At 41.0% G+C, this 7,903-nt stretch overlaps 1 pseudogene; it reads right to left on the bottom strand.

Annotated features, from left to right (window-relative positions):
• Positions 1 to 6,071: 6,071 nt before the first annotated feature.
• Positions 6,072 to 6,317, bottom strand: LOC102830176 (annotated as a pseudogene).
• Between the last annotated feature and the right edge of the window lie 1,586 nt (positions 6,318 to 7,903).

Here is a 7,903-nt window from a genome sequence, read left to right as displayed (position 1 = left end):
GAGCATTGTAGACGTTCCTGTGCTCAGAAGGAAAAGGAGCCCTCTTCAGGGCTGCATTCAGCTTGTCCAGGTGTCATATCATGTTCAGAAACCAAGAGAAAAAGGAGGAGCATATCTCTTCCAGACTGTTCTTTCTAAGCATGAAGACATATTTTTCTCTGTATCTCTGTAACCAACTCCTTCTTTGGTCTTATTGCCCAGATATTTGTCACATGGTCACTAAAGCTGCCATTGGCAGGTAGAGTGAAATTTCTATGATTGACTAGACCACTCAGGATCTCTCCCTGTAGTAGGGAGAAGGTGAATTTCATCCCAGCTCTTATCTACCTGACCCAGAGTTCTGCATAGGGTAGTCATCAATCATGCTTTTATCTTCAGAGCGCCACCAAAACCTCTCTTGCCAAAGTCCCCAGGGACTTTCACAGTCCTAAGGCCTCATCCTCTTTGATCAGCCAGCCAACTTTGATACAGTTGACCACTCCTTTCTGTTTGAATTCTTTATTGGCTTCTAAGACACTACTGTATCTTGATTTCTTTCTATTTCACTGGCCATTCATCTCAGTTTCCTTGGCTGGCTCCTCCTCATCTTTCCAACCTCTAAGTGATGCAGGACCTCAGACCTCTTTTCCTTCAGTTTAATTCACTCCTAAGGTGATCTCATCTGGTAGCATACTAAATATTTAATTGCTATGGCTCCAAAAAAAAATGTATCTCCAATGTAGACCTCTAACCTTAATTCCTATAAATCCAACTCTTAATCAATGTATCCCATCTGGATGTCTAATAGATCTCTCAAACTTAAATGCCCAAACTGCAGCTCTACTTCAAAATATATTCAGAAATATATTCCTACATTTGTATCACTTCCAACTCTAAGCATCTTTCCCCTGGTCTATTGCAAAAGTCACAATTCTCTTTCCTTTTACCCTTACGTCTCTCATCCTAATTTCTACAAAGCAACCAGAGTGAGTCTATAAAACATAAATCAATCATGTTTCCTTTTTGTTCAAAATTCTCATTGAGGATAAAAGCCAAAATTATTGCCAATGACCTGAAATATCCCACATAATCAATAATACTTGTGGGAAGTGAGGAAGGAGAAGACCTGAGGGAGTGAGGGAACATGTCCTACAGATAACTGAAGAATATTCTAGACCGAAAGAACAGCTAATATAAAAGCTGTGAAGAGGGATTTATGCTGGGCATGTTTCGGGCACTTCTAGGGTTCTGATCTTCTATTTGATTTTACCTCCTACCGTTCACTCCCACATACATTTGACTCTAGTCACACTGGTCTCCATAGTCTCCACATATGGATACAGAAGATGTCAGCAGGATTATATCAAAAGGGCAGGAGTCCTGGTGTGAGAGAGCCTGTATGACTGCTCTCTGAGTCTAACACATTTCTCTTATATGTAAAATAAGATCTTTATGTTTCCTGCAGGTCTGAGAGCTGAGACTTCTTCAAATCAATGATAGATGCTCAGGTCAGTGCAATTGGTGGTAGACAACTTTGGGTTTCTCCAGAGCCACGTGACCTGCCCCAGATGTGGGAAAACTCTAACCTTCATAAGGCACCTGAATGCCACAGGGAAGTTGCCTGAGCTGGACCAGTCCCTGGAGAGAAATCCAGTTCTCATTGCCTTAACAAAACTGTTCTTTATAATCCTCTGCACACTCTCACTATGGTATCCAGAACTAGTCCTAATCGACATCTCAATGGGAATGAGCTGCCAATGTTCTAAACTACTTATAAGTGGAAACTGAGAATATAGCAAGCAAATCTACTGACACACAGGCTTGTAATACAATGGCATTTTCCAAAAAAACCCCAATTCCTTTGACTGGGGACTCAGTTCCGGACATCCTTTGATTTAATGAACACCACCCTCCAGACATGCTGCTGATGGTTGTCTCATGTGTTCCAACAACTTGTAATGAGTTTGAGGTCGATTGGACATTAACCATAACATTTTAAAGATAGAAGAGAGATCCGCAAACCCAACCTTTTCTTTTTGTGAGCACGGTGTCAATTATTTGTTGAATAAGCCTAGAAGCCTCGCAGCCTCCATTCCAGAAAATGTGCCCTGAATCTTCATGTCTAAAGTTCAGGCATCTTTTACATTCTGCTTCATTTACAATGCACATTGTAAAGGGGTCTTCTAATCTGTGTTTTTGTTCTGGAGCTGTTTCTTCTGCCCCACTAATGGAGAGACTGCCTGATTTTGCATGGAACCACCTTATGTCTTTCAAACCACAGAAGTTAAGTTTAGGGATTCTTTTCTTTTTTTATGGCTCTTCAAAGACAGAAAACAACAACCATTTCCAATCTGATCCAAGACCACAGGATTGTTTTTAATTCCATTCATCAGTATCTCATTCACCCCAAGAGACTATGGGATGTTTCCATATTTACATAATGTGCTCATAATTTTAAGCTCCATAGGGCTCTCTCTGACATGGTGGCAATTATGTCTCCCTGCAAGTTTCCAAGTTTACTGTAAAGGCCAACAGGGTCTCAGACACCCAGAAAACATACTTTTTATGTTTTTATAAACTCTATAAAATTGTAATTGGATCAAACTTTGCATTCAAAAGCACATTCTTCAAGAATATTTTATATGCACATAAAACATCGAGAAAATGTTAACATTATGATCTTAACTGTTTGCACATTGGAACCGGCTAAAAGTTAGGAAAATGCAATCCATCTGTTGTGTCTTTGAAACAAGATTGTTCTGAGAGCACAGCACCTCGGGGGAGGTTGACATTGCCCTCTTCCAGCTCCTGGTATCAGGTGGTGTGGGAGTAGGGGGGTTGTCTCACTGGTGGCAGCAGAGACAGCTGTTTTTCCACCTCTCTTTACAAAGGTCTGGCCAATCCGGGAGCATTGGGCATAATGGCAAATCTTTAGCAGACTAGGTAAAGAAAGCGATGGGTCCCCATCTCTCTGGCTCAGGCCTCAGGTGCCTGAGGTGCTTCTGAGGCATTCCACCTGTCCCGGCTCCCAGCACAGGTCTAATTCCCAAGGGACCTGGGAATGGGAAAACCCAGGTTTTCTATAACTTTTAGGGCTTGTTTGTTCAAGACTATCCATTAGGCGTTTATTAGCCTTCATTATGGAGTGCTAGCAGCCTAATTAGTTCAAGCTGAGTAGGGGTAGCAGAGGAAGGAGGAAGCGAAGGAACATTATCAGCAACAGCTGACATTTGCTTTCCCAGGAAACCCTGCTGCTCCCCAACCCTCTCAGCTCCCTTGTTTTATCTGTTAGCACAGCAAATTAGACCCTTCATTATCATGTTTACAAAGTGCTTGGCACACACACACACACATGAAGAAAAAAACCTGAAGAAGGAAAGAGCCAACGATGTTGGGAGACAGGTTGGTTTCCACCCAGGAAGACCACTCTGTCTCTGAAAGAATAAAGACCGTTCCCCACAATCATCCTGGATGGCAGCTGCCTCACCAGGACCAGGCTAAAGAACCAAGAGGAGGACAAGGTTTCCAGTGGGGAGGATTAGATAACATTGAGAAGGTGTCCTAGAGATGCCACCAGAGCTCACTAACCTATTCCTGAGGGAGATTCCATAATTGGAGAAAGTCTTGGACAGAATTTGTTTGTGTGTGTGTGTGTGTGTGTGTCTGTATCTGGGTCTGTGTGTGTGGTAAATCTACAAGCAACAAAACATTGATCGTGTTTACATTCTTCACATGTGCTTTAATTACGTCCATCATGTTGTTCAATCATCACCATTAACGGTTCCCGAATTTTTTCAACACCCTTTAACAGAAACTCGGTATCCTCTAAGCCTCTTGTCTTCCTTTCCCCATCCCTGCAGCCCACCTCTTTGATCTTCACACATTTGCCTGTTGTAGATATTCTGTGTAAATTAAGTTGTACAGTATTTGTTAGGCAGAACTTTTGACTGCCATCTGTGGCAACACAAAACTGGAAAGAAAACTTTTTCATCATCACTGAACCTAGAAGAGTTTTCAATGTTCTCAGGAAATCAATATACAATTTTCTCAAATTTCAGCATTCATACCAATCATCTGGAGAATCTCTATTCATGGACCCTATTTCGGATCTATCTGAATCGCTAAGGGTGGTACCCAGGAATCTGCATTTCAACAAAATCCATTAAGTTTTACATGAATGGACAGTGATGTGCAATAAATTGTGTAACAAATATTTCATTCACCAAAGACTTTCTATGGCATTTCCACTATGAAAAAAGTATAGGGCAAGAATACAGCATGCGAGTGAATGAGATAGAATATCCCAGAGGAGGACAGTAGATAAAGTTGCTTAGAGAGGAGAAGGCCAGAGGTTCATGGAGCTTACAATTTAGTGGAGGTGTTCATGATGAACACATAATTCTTTAGTCCAAGTGCTACAACAGGGCAAAGCAGGGTAAGTAGAAGCACATGAAAGGGCCCATTGTAGGGGACAAGGAAAGCTTCCCAGAAAATATAAAATCTAAACTATTAACTGAATAAAGAAGAGACATCATTCAAGCAGAATGAGTCTAGAGAGTATTGGTAAAAATATATAACTTGTGCATACTCCAGATGTGACAGACGGGCAAGGTAATTTGGAGGCTTGAAAATAGTTAAGAGTTATTGAGCCATAGCATATAAAGGTGAGGGTTGTGAGAAATGGGACTGGAAATGTTTGTAAACAACCATTCTGGTTTGGATTCTATCCTAAGGGAAGATAGATGTCCCTGATGCATAGAAAGATAATTTTGGCTATGATGTGGAAAATGAATTTGAGAAGTGCAAGACTGGAGACCAAGATATTAGTTAAGAGAGAGTTGCAATAAGTTATATTGCTTGATTCCAGGAAATCTATACCCAAAGGCTCTGTCACTTGCTGGTCTTCATGAGGCTGTGATTGGTGTCCATGAGGTAACAACTCATTGGTTCACTGAGCATATTCTTCACTCTGGTGGTCTGGAGCTTCATACCAGCTGTTTGTTTATTGGCTTGATTATCTATGAACCAGGTTGATAGGATTTCCAGCCACCATCACCACTGCACTCCTCTGATGTTAAGACCCCCGTAGTATCATCTCATTGTTTAATATATGAAGCATTTTTTCTTACATCTCCCACACTAGAGCTATGAACACTCCAACCATTATTAACATTCCAAAAAAAAAAAAAAAAAAAATGATATGAAGATCTACGTCATTGCTGGTGTTGTGAAGTGATGTAGAGTTGGTTCCAACACATAGAAACCCTGTATAGGGTTTCCTAGGATCAGCTGATAAGTTTGAAACATTGAGCCTGTGGTTGAGTGCCACACCAGAACTCCTCTGTAAGCCTCAGTGTCCTCATTTAAGAAAATAAACCCACTCCATCCTTTTCTTGGGCTTGTGAGGAGCAAACAGATCATGGTTGTGAATACACACTGTAAATGATATATATTGTTAATATGTGCCGTCTAGTTGGTTTCAATTCATAGCCACCCTATGTACAACAGAACAAAACACTACCTGGTCCTAGGTCATCCTCACAATTGCTGTCATGTGTGAGCTCACCGTGTCTTGCTCTGTAACAATCCATCTCGTTGAGGGTCTTCCTCTTTTTCGTTGACCCTCCATTTTGCCAAGCATGATGCCATTCTTCAGGGACTAGTCCCTCCTGATAATATGTCCAAAGTAAGAAAGACTAAGTATCTCCATCATGGTTTCTAAGGAACATTCTCACTGTACTTCTTCCAAGACAGGTTTGTTTGTTCTTCTGGCAGTCCATAGTACTATTTTTCCCCTCTCTCCCACAGATTTATTATTTGTTTTGAAAGGAATGAATTGTGAGGAAAGAAAAAATGAGGCAGGGAAAAAGTATGGAATAGAAAATAAATACAAATGTAAGCTGTTTTGCTAATTGTTTAATAACCACAACTGACTAGTACAGAGAAGGCACTGTACAAGACAATACAATGAAGGGTCAAAGATGGAGGTGTTCCCTTAGCAAGGCTGAAGGTTTCAGTCTCTGGTATTTAGAATTGAGGCTGCAGTCTGTGGTTTTGGATGGATCACTGGGTGTGCGGGCACCGCCCACACTTTAACCAGATTTGAACAGAAGAATGGCCACTTGGCCCAGGTAGAAGCAGATGAAGTGTTTAGTTTCATGTGTCACAGAACTACCGAAGTTTCTCCCCACTATGCAATGCCAGGTGGGGTTGTACTTCTTGTCAAACTCCTTGATATGGGCCCTGATGTCCTTCTTGATGTTTTATTTCTCCAGCGGCTGCGTAGCGCACTCCTCTGACATGTGGGCATTTTTGATCACGGCCTTTCGGTAACACATGGTTCCTGGGGAGCCCACACAGGCCAGCTGCAAGGATCTCCTGGGGGAGGGATTGTTGTTGTTGTTAAGTGCCATCGAGTCCGTTCCGACCCATAGCGACCCTGTACAGGGTTTCCGAGGGTGCAAATCTTTACGGGAGTAGAAAGCCTCATCTTTCTCCCGCGGAGTGGCTGGTAATTTCGAACCACTGACTTTAAGGTTCGCAGCCCGATTAGTAAACACTATGCTACCAGAGCTCCTTGGGATTATGGCGGCTCAAATCCGGCTAGTGGTGCCGTCGCTAGTGAAGCCGTGGTGCATCTCCCATAGTACTTTTAATATACTTCTCCAACACCACAGAAGAATCTATGCATTTTTAATTGTAGTGTTGGGGAAGAGTATTAAATGATATATATATATAAATAGATCATTGTTATTAATCAAACTTTATGTCTTACAAAGAATATGAAAGTCTCTAAATTACAGGAGCATTTACTTCAAAATCAAACAAACACATTAGGAGAATGCACAAACGCTAAAGTGGTAGTAGTAAATGGTATTTTCTAGATCTTAACAGAATTTTTCATTAAAATGTTTCCTTTAATTAAAAGAGTGAATGATGCCATGCTAAGAGCATGGATTTCAAAGTTACACAGAGCTGGATCTAAATTATTGTTCTACTAGTTATTCATTTTATGACCTTGGGGAAGTCAGCCAATTTCTCCAAACTGAAATCTCTTTTTCTGTAACATGGTTAGAATCATACCTATCTTATAGGCTCGGGAAGCAGGACTGGCACTAGGGTAAGTGGAGGTACTTACTCAGGCACAAAATTTAAAAGGATGCCAAAAACTCAGTAATCAAGATAAATGATACTTCAATTCAATATTTCTAGAAATCAAATTTAATACAAATGCTCGACAATGACCAAAATACCAAAATGTTAAGTAAAGGCAGGATAATTACTACTGGTTTTTCCCCTTATATTCTGGTAGCGTAGTGGTTACGAATTGGGCTGCGAACCTTAAGGTCAGCGGTTCGAAACTACCAGAATATTTCTAGAAATCAAATTTAATACAAATGCTCGACAATGACCAAAATACCAAAATGTTAAGTAAAGGCAGGATAATTACTACTGGTTTTTCCCCTTATATTCTGGTAGCGTAGTGGTTACGAATTGGGCTGCGAACCTTAAGGTCAGCGGTTCGAAACTACCAGCTGCTCCGCGGGAGAAAGATGAGGCTTTCTACTTCCGTAAGGATTTACACCCTCGGAAACCCTGTACAGGGTCGCTATGGGTCGGAACCGACTCGACGGCACTTAACAACAACAACAACAACATTCCAATATGACTCCACACAGCACTGGATGTAAGTGGGTTATCATAAATTAAATGAGATAATATATGTGAACACCTAGAATGTCTCCATGAATTTTTTTTGAAAGTTTTTGTTGTGAATTATGTGATAGTTTACACAGAAGAACATTAGTTTTACATTCATCCTATCTTATTTCATTTCATTGCAATGATTACAATTCCCTGCATGCATCATCAAACAGCCAAAAAGTATACCCAGCAAGCCTACCCTCCAACCATCACCACGCAG

Source organism: Chrysochloris asiatica, unplaced genomic scaffold (assembly GCF_000296735.1).
Source record: "Chrysochloris asiatica unplaced genomic scaffold, ChrAsi1.0 scaffold00035, whole genome shotgun sequence".
In the NCBI taxonomy this organism is placed as follows: Eukaryota; Metazoa; Chordata; class Mammalia; order Afrosoricida; family Chrysochloridae; genus Chrysochloris; species Chrysochloris asiatica.
This window is presented reverse-complemented; position numbering and strand designations above follow the sequence as displayed.